A 14,767-nucleotide genomic window follows, 5' to 3' on the forward strand; every position below is an offset into this window, starting at 1 on the left:
ATCTCTCTCTAAATGCAACATCTCTCTCTCTCTTTCTCTGTGTGTCTCTCTCCTAACTTCCAGATAAAACTTCTTAAAAGAAATATTTTCTAGGAGAAACTTCGTGGCCACCCTCCTTGTAATAGTGGTTGGTTCTGGAGGCCACATCCTGGGGTCAGAGGGTTGCCTCTGAACTCAGTCCCCTCTTTGGTAACACACTAGCCCGTCAGCTGAGCTCCTTAATGAGGGCCTCGGAAACATAATTCTAATGAAGACAGCCATAGGCGGATGATAGATGGATTTTGGACAGAGGCAGAGAGACGTGTTGAAGCCTCACAGTGCTCCCAGGATCGGTTATATAATTCTTGACTAATTTTTATTGCTTTGTTATCAGTCTTGTGCCAGATGCTGGTAGTTTTCTGATTCACTGCGTTGCAAAGTGATTGCAGGAGCAGTTTTATATGTAGAGGGGAAAAGTAACCACACGTGGCAGATATTTACATTTTTGGGATGGGGACACATGCATTAAAAATTTAATTGGCCTTTTGGGGACAGATGTTCTCTTGTCTTATTTATATTACTACACACTCACTGCCACAGTGATGTGACACTGCTCTTCTGTACTGTCAATTGATGTGTAAAATCATTTTATGAAGAAACTTGCCTTATTTTTATTGCATCAAAGATTATCCACTCTGTGATTAATTGGATAATACAACCCTTTCAGAATAAATGATAGTAACACTTTATTTTTGCAGAAAGGTAACAGTTTTACTATGGGGAAGTAAAGTGGTGAGAGGAAACAATTGTCCAAGCAATTTATATTAAAGAACAGAAAACAAAAGAAGGAGAAAAGTAATGTTCTATCCAAGATAATCAAGTATTAGTGAAAAGTAGATTTTGACAAAATGGAAAAATCTAAATAATTGTCTAGGTTCTCACTACTGGACAGTACTGTTTCATTTAACATTCAAATGTTGTAAATTATTATTTGAAAAGCATTACTAAGAAGTAAAACTATCTCTATTTGAGATGACATGATCTTGCATGTAGAAAATACTAAGGACAACCCACTTAAAATTATTAGAATTAATAAACAAATACAGCCAGGGTATGGCATACAAGATTGATATATAATATAAAAATCTACATATTATTTCTACATATAAGAGTATATGTCCTATACTCTTGAAATGAGCAATCCAAAAATAAAATCAAGAAAACAATTTCACTCAGAAAAACATAGAAAAATAATGAAATGCTTAAGAATAGATTTAACAAAATATTTTAAAACCAATACTCTGAAAACTACAAAATATTGTTGAAGGAAACTAATGATCTAAGTAAATAGAAAGACATCCTGTGTTCATAGATTGGCAAACTTAATATTGTTAAGATGGCAACATTCCCCAATGATCTACAAATTCAACACAACCCCTCTCAGAATCCCAGCAGGCTCCTTTGTAGAAACTGACCTGCTGATCCGAAAATGCCCATACAGACTCAAGTACCCAAAAAAGCCAAAGCCATTTTGAAAAAGACCAAAGTTGGAGACTCACATTTCCTGATTTTAAAACTCACTACAAAGCGACAGTAATGAAGACGGCATTCTACTGCCCTAAGGAGAGACATATATGTCCCCAGAACAGGATCGAAAGTCCAGTAACAAACTCACATATCTACGGTTAATTGATTTTCAATAGGCTGCCAAGACGCCTCAATGAAAAAAGAGAAGTCTTTGGACAGATGGCACTACAACAACTGGGTTTCCGCCTTGAAAAGAATAAATAATCCAGTTTAAAAAGTGGGCAAAGGATATGAATAGGCATTTCCCCCCAAAAGATATATAAATAGTCAGTAGACACAGGAGGAGACGTCTGATATCCTTAGTCACCGGGGAAATGCAAATCAAAGCCACAGTGAGACCCCACTTTAAATCCACTAGGGTGGCTGTGACCAGAAAGTCGGGTAAGGAGTGTTGGTGACGCTCACACACCGCTGCGGGAATGTAAAACGGTGCAGCCACTTTGGAGAGCAGCGCGGCGGTTCCCCCAAAAGTTAAACATGGGTTTACAATTTGACTCAACAATTCCACTCCTAGGTAAACAGGGTGGGGCAAAAGTAGGTTTACAATTGTGAGTGCTCTAAACACAGAGTTTTTTCTTATATTATTATTTATTGTATTATTTTCCATACAAATAATTGTAAACCTACTTTTGTCCCACCCTGTATATTCAAGAGAAATGTAAACATATACATAAAAATACATGTATACCAATTTCCATAGCAGCATTATTCATAATAGCCAAAGGGTGAGAACAGTCTAAATGTCCATCAACTAATAAATGGGTAAACACAAGGTGTTACATCCATATAATGAAATATTATTCAGCCAAAAATAGGTGTGAAATACTGATACGTGCCATAACAGAGGAACCATGAAATACTATGCTAAGAGAAAGAAGTCAGCCACAAAATAGCACATATTATGAGATTTTTCTAAAATGCTCAGAATAAGTGAATCTACAGAAACAGAAAGTAAATGAGCAGTTACCTAGCACTGCGCACGGGAGTCTGGTAGCTGGGGAGTGGTAACTAAAGGGCACAGGGTTCTTTTGGGAGCAATAGTGTTCTAACACTGATTAGGTTGATTGGTTGCACAACTCTGTGAATACTAAAAACCACTGAGTTAAACACTTTAAATTTGTGAATCGTATTGTATGTGAATTATATTTCAATAAAGCAGGTGTTGAGAAAATATTATTTCTGAGGCAACAATCATACATATAGTGCTAAGTATGCAGTCTGTCAGCATGGGTTTTCCAGTTTTTCTTGTGAAAAATAAGGAAACATTTTAGACTGTTTTCTGAGAACTTTATTTAGTCTGGATGAATTAACATCCAATATACTTCCAAAATACAGACTCATTTAAACTTTGTCACTTGCTAGCGTTGTGAGGTTAATGGTTGAAAAGGTCAAGAAGTGTGAAATAGGAGAAGACATTCTTCAGACTCTTTCTCTTCTAAACAGGTGCACCCTATCCAGAGAAACAGTTGGTGTAACCCTTATATCTATTTTTTTTGTTGATATCTCAGTACAAAATACTATTTTCAGAAAGTATTATCTTGCCAATGAATTATACATTTACTTCCTATCATTCTTGCCCGGCTGTGAAAATAATCTTAGGGCACGGCACCGGGATCCTGAAGAGCCGGCGCAAGGGCCAGCTCTGTTTGCCTCTTGTCTCTTTTTGGCCTCTGAGCCTTTCTTCTTAATAAATCTGAAAAAAATGTATTAGTCACAGTGGTTTTGGATTCTGCTTTCCTAAAGCTCTGTTCTAAGTGAGCTGTTTCACTTGTGAACTAAAATTTCCCTGCTCGTTGCCATCTTTCACCCTGTGCTTTTCCAGACCTAAAATGTCAAAGTATCAAGCAGATGGAATTACATTTGGAACATTGGTTTGGTGGGGGAATTAGTCCATGCTTTTAGCAGATCTGTAGTTGTATTATTTTAAAAAACAACAGACTGTTAATCAAAGACTCATTGAATCCAGTTCTCTGTCTCAAGTTAACTAATGTATTTAGATAAAATATTTTCTACTCTGAAATAAAACCAGCATAGGTCATTTGCTGAGGTACCTAAGGAAGTTATAGTAGGTCAGATTTTTGTCTAATTCTTTAGGGGGAAAAAAGGGTTTTAGGTACACTTGAATGTACATCAGTACTGTGCGTGTGTATCGGTGCTAAAGCAGCTAAAACACTTCTAAAGCCATCCGAGCAGAAGGTTAGAATGGCTCCCTTTGTGCCAGAGTCTTATGCCCATGGAGCTCGAGGCAGGACATTTTGTTTTGTCCCTTGAAAGAACTGGCACTATGGTTCCCTGAAGAAGTAGACAAAGACTCATTTCTGTAACTGGGAGTGTGTTTAAAAAAATTTTTTTGGTTTGCTTTTCCCCTGCCCTTTACATATTGGATTCTGGACTTAGATGACTATGGCTAAGTCTTAATGCATGGCTGAATATGGGGGGGGGGGCAATGCGAAGGTGGGTGCTGCAGAAACAGTAACACAGGGTCTGTCACTATCTCTGACTCTGGGTCATTCAACAGATATTTATAAGCATGTACCATACAAGGTACTGTCCAGATTTCTAAACTTGGATTTCAGTTTCCTCATCTGTAAAATAAAATATGGTTTTTAAGCTGTAATCCCAATTAGTCTATGATCCAGAGAGCAGAAGGTAACACATTGGACCTTTATTCCAAAGAAATCAGAATTTTTACCCATATTTGCACACTTACTACAATGGGTTCTCACTTACTGAGATTGTTCCCTGTTTTTCTACATGGTGTTGATAAAGTGTCATATGTCTTGAACTGAAAGTCACTTTAAGTGAAATCGTGTGTGTATACAGCACTACGGTGAGGTCACCAGTGGAAATATGACATCGGGCAACTTATGGTGCAGTGTAATTCTAAAACGGCTGGAAATTCCTTCCAATTCGAATAGTGAGATGACAAGACATTTTGTCATTCTTGGGAGATTGTTAGATTCTAGTCCATCTGCTCTTTTCTTTTTCTTCCCCTTTTCAAGAAACAAAAAACAAAAACCCCCAAATGCACAAGAAGAACGGCGTGTTTGCAGCCCAGTGAGGTTGGCGAATGTTCTCAGGCACTGGTGGACAAGGGGCCTTTCCTGATCTGCTCTTGGGTGCGTCAGCCCACCGCCAGCCTGCTCCCTCCTGCTGGGCCGGGAGGGAGAGGCTGAAGCCTGGCCCGTAGTTCTAAGTGTATTCTCCTTTCTTGCACCGACCCTACCGATCTGAGGAGTTAAGTGATCAGTTGAACACATCTGCCTGGACCCGGGGCCTTTCCTTTTAGACTAGGCTTCGGGTGCCCAGGATTCCAGAATCCCTGCTCAGAAAGCCTCCGCACTGCAGGAGTGTGGGCCTGGCCTGCGTGGGGGTGAGCACCCATTAGCCTTTGGGCCGGGGTGTCCACTTGGGCGCGTGCACCAGGGATGAGAGGAGGAGGGAGAGTGGACTCCAGGCCGTGCAAATATTGGGGGCGGGCCTGGGAGCAGACACTAACTCTTCTTTAGAAGGCATCCTGTGCGCTGCGTGTGTCTTCCCATGGTTGCCCTCTCTCTCCTGCAAGAAGCACACATTTTCAGAACAATTCAACTGTAACCCTGGGCAAGATGGGAAAGCTGGTTAAGATCTCCCTTTGGTCTCCTCTGCTCCGCCTTTATGCATCTCTGTCATGTTGGTGATTTGTCCCCAACGCCCCAATCACACTGTATTCCCTGTTTACCTCTGGCTGCTCTTAACCTCCGACCACTGATGGGTACCGCACCTGGACCCGGTTCTCTCCTCTGACTCACCTCATCCCTCCCCACCCGAATCGACGCTGCTCGGTCATCCTTCGTTCCAGCACCGTGCTGTGCAACTAGCTTAATTAATTAATTAAATATATCTTTGATGATCCATTTATTAATTCATGTGTTCTTTTCCCCAGGAAGCAAAAGGCATAACCTTGTTAAAATCCACCCCTGCTCAGAAGGCATTTATAAGAAAACAAAAAACAAAAAACCTCCACAGTTAGACAAAAACTCAACATCCTAGGTTTTAGGAAGCAGAATTACCTGGTGAAGGTCTGTCTGCTTACTGCCTCCTAAGTACCTGCTTGGATTTTTATCATTTTGGTTAGAGTTTCCATCACTTTGGTTACCATCATCCCTGGGCCAGTCTTCTCTTCTGTGCACACAATGTCCTGTCCTTAGTGAGGAGGCATTTTTTTTTATATATATAAATACTTTTTTTCTTTCTAAATACTAAGTAGAATAAAAGGGAATAAACTGATTATAAGAAACAAAAGTCTTGCTAACCAAGCACCATCTGTTCTGCTATTGAACACAGTTGTTGAAATCAAGAAACCTTGAGTTCTCAATAATCATGTAGGAAAATAAATTATTTCAATAGGAAAAGGTAGGAGTGGGGGTTAGGAGGATTCAGATTCAAAACAACAATGTTATTTTAAGGAGCAACACTAATGATCCTTGGCTGGAATTTCAGGTAAGCTGCCAGGGGAGTTTTTGGCTGGCAGGTCGGATGCCCTTCAAGCCATAGCGCATTAGGGCCTTCACCTGTGAGTAAAGCTGTTCCTGCAGGGCGGCACCGGCAGGCACCAAGTAGTAGCCACTGGATCCACTTTCGGGCCGGGAGATGCAGGCAAGAGCGCCACCCACGGGAGGTTGGGCTAAATGTATCGCTCAGGGAAAGATGAAGCACCATAGAGTAAAAATCCATCTTCAGGCCGGAGCAACGGCCAAGGTCATAACCGCATTGTTGGGAAAGAAGGGCAGAAGATAGAGCTGAAATGCAAAGTTAGATTATAAATGGAAGAATGACAAACGTCATCAGGAACGGAAAGGTCAGATACCGGCTGGAACATGGTGTGTAGGTCAGGGCAGCAGGTCCTGGACCAAGAGCCTGACCAGTGACTGGAAGCTGTCGCCTGACGTCTTGGGGGCCGACCTTGCGGACTGAGGAGCTCATGGCAAAGTGAAGGGCAGTTTTTGTTTCTGTCTCATGTAGCTCATTTCTCTCAATTAACCTCACCCATTAACTGTGACTGGAAGAAAGTTGTAATTTATCATTGTCTCTCAACAGAGAAAGTAAGATGCAAAGGAATTACACGATTTGATTATGGCTTCCAGTTAAATAAACATGATTGGACCTTGATTTTTCTAAAACTGAAATCAGGACTATATCTATTAAATGTTGGCTTCTCGGGAAAATTGTCTTAAATAATTTTTCTTAACCTATTAGAAGGTTTAATTATTTTTTTTTCTGTTAGATCCAAAGACCTACATAAAAAATTACATTTGCCTTAAAAAAAGCTATTAATTAAGATTGATTAACATGTGGAGGAACAAATTAGTTATGTAATCATGTATATTATAATGGTCAATAAATTTTCATAAAAATAATATAATTCTTCACTCTTGAATAATTATGCAGGCCGAACTTCCAGAAATAAGTAGGGGTTTTAATTTTATATTTAAATTAATTAGCATATTTTTAGTTTGTTTTAAATTAAAAATCAGATTTTCCACTGTGTATTAATAATTATTTGGAAACTTTGGGTGATTTATGTTAATTAGAACGATTGCTAATAGTCACATTGCTCTTGGTAGCTGCCATTGCAGTAATGCTTCAAGGCAAACACTAAATTTTTAATCAAAGTAAGGAACATTATTTTTAAACTACATTTTTAAAAAAATTCAGGAATTCACTCTATGCTACATGTACATATACTCTTTCTGGAATATGTAACCTACTGGGAAACATTGTGAAAGAAATGGAATAAAAAACTGTTTTGCTCTCCAGAGTGGTTATTATGAAAGGTTCTCAGAGCACTTTGCAATCAATTTTTATTAGCGGCCCTTTATGAAACCCTTCAAAATCCAATAATTGACTCATAAACTAAATAGTAAATGGAAAGGGGAAATTAGAAGCATGGCACATTATACATGATATCATAAACAGAGGCCTAAGTTATCATTATTGATGCATTTGATGATTGATAAGCATGTGTTAGACCACATTTATGTTTTGGTTAAACCCAAACTTTAATTTTACAGACTCACTCGTAGCCTTTACAGTCCCCCTGCTTCCCTTACCTCCTGGGTCTCCATGTTTTATAATGCAAATCAGAGACACCAACACTGATGTTCATGTCTGAAAATAGCAATAATTTAGAAAAAAAATAGATGTGGGCTAGTACTTACATATTGGAATATTCATGTGACCTTAGAGACTCTGAATGAACATGAAAAAAAAGTTTTCAGAGAAAGGTAAAGAGAATCTGAAAAATAAAAATGTTAACGAGGTACTGATAGAACTGAGGAACATGAGGTACATGTGAGGTACATGACAACTGGGGATTCTTTAATATGGTCAGGCAAGTACACAATTCCGTTATGCTCACTAAAATAAGTTAACATTTAAAGTACTTACTGCTGAGACACAGTAGTTGCCACAAATATCCATTCTTGGTTATTGAAATCAACATTTTTGTGCTCTTTGGCTAATATTAACCACATCATTTTGGCAAATGGTAACTGTCCATTTATAAAAACTTCTCATTTTTTTCATAAATATACTCTAAGATATTTATTTAGTGTTTATATTATGTGGCTAGGGTTTGCTTTAGTGATGTCTGAATTTTCTAAAAAAAACCTTATCTGTTTTTATATTTAAAAGTTAAATTGCTGTGTAGACACAAACGTATTGGGTGAAGGCAGGGAGTAGGGGTGGAGGGGTGGAAAGGGAGAGGGAAAGTGACAATTTTGAGCAGGAAAGAAGATGTGAAATATACTTTTTTAAAAATAAGAAAAGCATACATAGTAAGACAATATAATAGTCTTGCCTGGCATGTTGAGATTAGTCATCATAAAATAATTTAGTACAATCTGTGGGTTCCCCCCCCAGCAAAGTGCATTGTACAGGAATAATTCTACTCTTCCCCTCTAGTCTGAAACTTCTCTAGGTTAAACTCACTCAATAATCATATATATGTTATAAAAGGATATCAAAGAATTTTGAAGCTGGATGTGCCTCAGAGATCATTCAGGCCTATCTCATTCTTCTAGAAAAGACAAAATTATTTTCTGATTTCTTAAACTGCAATATTCTTACATTCTGTCTAAGTTTGTCCTTCACATATGGAATCAATTTTTCTCACTTATATTCCACTCTGTGCACTGTAAGTATTTTTATAATAGTGCCTATAAAATTTTATTTTTCTCATTTATTTACAAACTTGTTTCCCAAAATCTGCTTAGTTTATCTCCTTTTCTTTCACTACCAGTACAGGCCCTCTATCTCCCATCCCTAAATTATAATATCCTTGATGATGTAAAGGAGCAGACTTTATTTTCTGCAGCACTTTTAGGGCCTAGCACAGTGCCTGACCTGGTTATGTTAAATTACTGCTGAGCAAATAAGTTTTACTTTTGCTTTGATAAGTAACAGTCAGTGGGAGCAGTGGATCAAAACATTCTTTATTGCAATTATTGTGATTAACTTATCTGTAGTCAGAGAATGTTCCATATCTTGGAGAATTAGAGGCAAAGTACAATGAGTGAATTAGCTCTTAATGGAATTAACATCTCTCCTTTAACGGTTTTTCTGGACAGTCTAGTAAAATCTAGTGATCTTCTCTCCCCTTTTCTGTATTGGCTTAGTTGTTACTGGGGTTGTATTATTACCAGGGCTGCAAAATACTTGAGTACCTGAGGGGCTCTGACATGGCTATTCAGAGGCCAGAAAGATGTGGGTTTAAAATAGATCGAACGTCTCCTCTTAGGAATTCTATAGAGGTCACTGCTTTTTAGAGGGGCTACACATGCCCCTCAGAGAGGCAGCCTGCTCCTGCCTTGTCTCTGGGGTTTTAAAGAGGTCACTTTTTATTTTCTCCTGAAATTTCATCAGAATTTTTTAATCTTCAAGTCAGTGCCTCATTATTTGAGTTTATTAAGCACAGCAAGGTTTCATTAAAAACCAGCCACATGTTGTATTTCTTATTGTGAGCAGGCAAAAGTCTGATCTAAGATGAAAATCTGAATCTAACGCGAGGGTGAAAGGGCTCATTGAACTTGAAATCAGTTCCACAGCTGTAAAATCCCGTCCCCTAACGTTTCTTGAACTCCTCTCTCCGATACTACTCTGCAATTCAGAGCCCCCTTCCTTGATCTGTCCCAGATCTGAGAGGTCTTCCTGCCTCCTCTCCAGCCACTGACTGGAAGGAGAATCTTCCTAAAGCACAGGTCTGATGATCAGTGCTTTACAAACACTTCTGTTGGTCCCTCCTTTGCTTGGAGAATACAGCGAAAGTTTCTTAAGGTGACAAGTCACACCCTGCTCAGCCTCTGATGTACCATACATATCATTTCTTCCCTCTTACCCGTATTCTGCACTGTAGTCAAATTCACCTGGCCACTCTTTCCTGAACCCTGAGTTTCCCTGAACCTTGTTTTCCTACCTTAAAACTTTAGCACATTTGATTCATTTACTTGGACATTTATTCAGAGTCCCAGATCCCTGCCTCAGTACTTCAAATTTGCTATAAAGGCCACATTATCTTTTAAACTTTCCTTGAATCCCCCCAGGTAGACATGATTTTTAGCTGCTCTGAATGAGCAAAGCTTTTGGTCTTGTGTTGTTATTACTGTGGATGAAGAGGGGCCACATGCTAACCTGACAAGCTCAGGGGAGGCCTGCATGGTGGCCTTGCAAACTCAGAGGCCTAAAGTAACCACAAAGGATGGTCTGAAATTAAAACCTTTTAGCTGAAAAGCAGTTTATGGTGGGTAGTCATGTCCTAGGCTGGTATCTTCCCTGACAAGGTCCATCTTTACCTTAACTGAGCCCGTCTATTGTCTTTTTGCATCTACGATAGCATATCATTGGAATGTCAAAGTAATTTTCCTTTTCCCGGACCCCTCAAAGCACAGGCATCACTGTGGGGAGACCACAAATCCCCTCATCATTACTGAGTTCATTGTTGACTGTTAACTATCCTGCACCCGCCTAAGTAAAAAAAGTGTGTCTATCATTTTACTTTTCATCCAAGCCCAGAGGTTTCCCTGCTTTGCTTCCTCCCGCCTCCCTCATCTGTCACCAATAGGTTTCCTTACGTCTCCTCCTTTGATTGTAATGCATAAAACAAGGTGCAAAACTGCCATGCTCCGGAGCATTCTCTCAGTCCAGGGAGGCGTGGGTTTCCTGGTGATTCTGGACAGTTTGGCTCAAATAAACTCACAGAAATTCTCCACAGGTTTGAGTGTTTCTTACTTTGTTACGTTAGTATTGCAAAGTACCGTTTTAAAACGAGGTGATCAATGTAGCCTGCTTATCTTTATGTTCCTCACACTGGGTGCAGGGCCCGTCACCAGCCAAGCAGCTTCCACAGTGAACGAGTGAGACAGGAAATCGCTTTCTTTAGCAAATACTGTGGAGGGCCCACTATGTTCCAGGCACCACGTCAGATGCTGGGAATACAGCGGTGAACAGTGATGCTAAAGTCTCTGCCTTCATGCATGTAGATTCTAACAAGAACTTAGACACTTTGCAAATGCTTTGCTAAAAGTGAGATGCTCGTAACAATTGGGGGGGATTAGAAAGTGTTCTGGGAATACGTGAGAAGACTAACTGCTGTATCTCTATACTTATACATACCTATAGCTATAATAGGAAGGTGTAGGCGAAGAGTGTGTATTGTGAAAGAATGTTCTAGGCAGACGTGACGGCACGTTTAAAGATCCAGTGGTAGAAGAGATGGCAGCTTCTTTGAAAGCTGAAAGCAATCCATTGTGGTTGGAGCGCGTCATCTGTGAGTTAGAGGGTGTCAGAGGAGAGTCACAATATGAAGGCCCTTATAAGACATGTTAAAAAAAAAAGAAGAAAGAAAGAAAGAAAATTTATTCTAAGCACAGTGGAAGGCCAATGTAGGTTTTCAGAGGAGTAGGGTGAAATCAGATCAGTGTTCCAATCACTCTGACTGCACTGCAAAGACTGGAATGGAGAGGGTGCCAGAGGCTTGTAAGGAAACTAGACAAGAAGCTATTTTTGGAGGCTAGATGTCAGTCTCCGGCTTAGACAAGGGTGCAGTGGAGAGGAGACTGGAGAGAATTGAAGCCTTTAAGAGATGTATTTGGAAGACTGAAATAACAGGCCATATATTTCAGGGGTATATGGTCTGATGCTTAGGAGAGTGACCTGACCAGTTTTATAGGTTGGGAACCATATGCATGTGGGACATAAGTAAAGTTATGAATGTGGATATTGTGTCAAAGTAAGAGTGATGTAGAGGCAGAAAAAGGCCCAGGGGAGAAACTTGAGACTCCAACTCTTAAAAGCTAGTTAAGCAGAAGAGGGGCCAGCAACGACAACCGAGGGGCAAGGACAGCTGATGAAACACCAACCAACCAGTGAACCAACCAACCAGCCTCAGGGCCAAATAATGCGATGGAAGCTAAGGGAGAGTTTTGAAGAGAAGGGAACTGTCAGGGGTCAAACACCCCCGAGAGTCGGGTAGCAGGAGGGACAGAAAAATGTCTGTTACCTTAACGGCAAGAAGGTCCTAACTGACTTTGGTGAGAACAGGTTCAGCGGCACAGAATGTAGAACCAGACGGGAATGTGCTGGGCATAAAGGGGAAAGTAAGAGCCTGGGGCTGCAGCTAACTTGCAGGGAGCTCTGCTGTGAGAGGTGGGGGAGCCCACAGCCAGGTAAGCTGCGGAGTCCAGGGATGTTTGTTTTGGGTTCATTTGCTTCTTTTTAAAATCCAAAAAAAAGGGGAGGGGGGGAGATTGCTTGAGAGAGAGAGAAATTACTGTTATAGGAGAGAGAAGGGGTAAGCAATTCCCGAGAAGGCAGAGGGAGAGAAACTTCTGTGTGGAACAAAGGCTGAGGAGGAGGGAAATCTCCTTGGAAACAGAAGGAAAGAAGGGAAGGATTGCTGCTGAGGAAGTTACAGGGGTGACCACAGGATTCTAACCCGATTGCTTCTACTTCCTTTGTGGAGTTGTGGTTAAGAGTCTCTGCTCTGAGACAGGAGGGTACAGGGTGGAAGAGAGGAGAGAGGAGAAGCCATCGTGGAATAGGAGTGAACCGAAGGGAGGAACAGTGAGATTGGGGGTTGGGGCTGGGCCCCTCCTGGAGCCTGGCAGCTCTGCACCCACAGGGTCATCTGCTCACGAGTGATGTTTTCTGAGAGTGCTGGGCCACTCAGGGCAAGGGGCGTTTTAGGGGTAGGGCCTGATTTCCACGTAGGCAAAGAGGTTGAGGGAACTTTCAGTGAAGTTGTAAGGAAAACATTATAGAGCCACAAGAGAGCCCAAATTTTCCAGTGTGTGAAAGAGATGGTTGTGGCGATTCTCTCCGCCCTCTATCCCGCAGCACAGGAGTAGCTGTCAACTTTGAGCAGCTGCTGACACCTGTGAAGCCCACTCCTGGGAGCAGTGCCACCTTATACTTGTCTTCCTTGTGGACCTTCCTTGTACACTGTCAGGTACAGGCACGGCGCAGAAAATGCATAAGCTATGCCACATGAACACACACGTCTCCGTGGCAGAGAAGCTGTGGAACCAGATCTCTAGCACTTAAGAATAACTGAGACAGTGTGGAAGTCCAGTGATCTCATCACAAGAAACACCTTAAATAAACTCGGTGTCATCACTATTACAAAGCGCAAAAGAGCTCTTCTTGGCTGATGATTAAGCAGAAGTGCTCATCTGCAATCCACAGAAACTTAGTAAGGAATTGGGCAACATCTGACACAAATCTCTTATCTTACTAGAGTGCGCATATGTTTTTCTTTCTTATAATATGGTAATGTCTTATTAAGTCCGTTTTAATAGAGCCTCAAGTTCTTACTCAGAGTATTTAGCACCTTATTAACATAATAAGCAAGGCATTCCCCTTCCTATCATGTCAACAGAACCAAAAGTATGTTTCCTGCTCACTTCCCCAGATATCATGGTATATTGCTGGATATTTGGAACTAGAAAAGTATAGAGATTAATTTGAAATTCTTTTATATAATTCCACCAGGTAAGTACAGTACCAAAGCCTATTTATTTCAAAGAGATGTTTATGCTTAGATTTTGCCTATGTTCCTATGACCTTTATTATTTTTTCTTTTTTAAAAAATTTATTTATTATTATTAACTTTATTGGGGTGACAATGGTTAATATGAACATATAGGTTTCAGGTATGGGCTTCTGTGTTACAAGATCTGTATATTGCTCTGTGTGCCCACCACCCAGTCAGATCTTCTCCCATCACCATATATTAGGACCCTCTTCACCCCCACCCCCTTCCCTCTGGCAATCACCACACTGCTGTTTGTGTCCACAAGTCTGACATTTATTTTTACAATGTGCTATTTTTTTTACTCAGCCACTAAGCTAAATATGGCATATATTTTGCTATATAGCATGTGTTTCTTCTCTCTCACATTTGTAGTCTTGTTTTGAATATACATGATACTTGCTGGTCCTTCTGCAAAGAATGGGATTTCTTTGGGATTGGGTGCTAAATTCCAGGTTTCAAGCTTTAAAAATCCTGGACTTTAAGCAGAAATGTATGTTATCCAAAATAAAGTGTTTTCCGAACATAACAAAGACTTTGCAATAGGAAACAGAGACTTACAGAAGCTCACTAACTTCTTTGCGCCCATCCTTTCATGCAATTTCTCAGACACAGGTCTCTAAGTGGTTTTGATCTTAAAGTGAAAAGAAAAAGACAATTGAATTAGGACTACTATCATTCAAGTCGTTCTGTAAGGAACAAGTCTAAATTTATAAATTTTTTTCTTTCAATATTTATAGAGAAACTGATTATTTGTTGAAAATCACTCTCAGTGTTTTTAGTTGAAAGATGTTACTAGACTGAAAATATTTTTGTGATTGTTTAAATTTAGACACCTCAGAGATTACTTCATCAAAGAGCTGTTGACCAAATGGGAAATTTAATGAGGTTTCCACTGAGAATGCACAATCACAATGGATCATAACAGAGTGATATATAACAATAACCTAACATTTTACTAACACACAGGTCCTTGTAATCAAAGTGCTATAGTTTAATGGACACAAAGACTCCCTAGACACTTTACTGTTTCTCAAAAGTGATGAAATCTTGGTGGAGGACAACTACAAAGCAAACGTGGTAAATGTAATTAGTGTTTATATTTAGCAGTGAGATACTTTTTTTCAGCAGCGC

Source organism: Miniopterus schreibersii (genome assembly GCF_964146895.1).
Source record: "Miniopterus schreibersii genome assembly, chromosome: 1".
Lineage (NCBI taxonomy): Eukaryota > Metazoa > Chordata > Mammalia > Chiroptera > Miniopteridae > Miniopterus > Miniopterus schreibersii.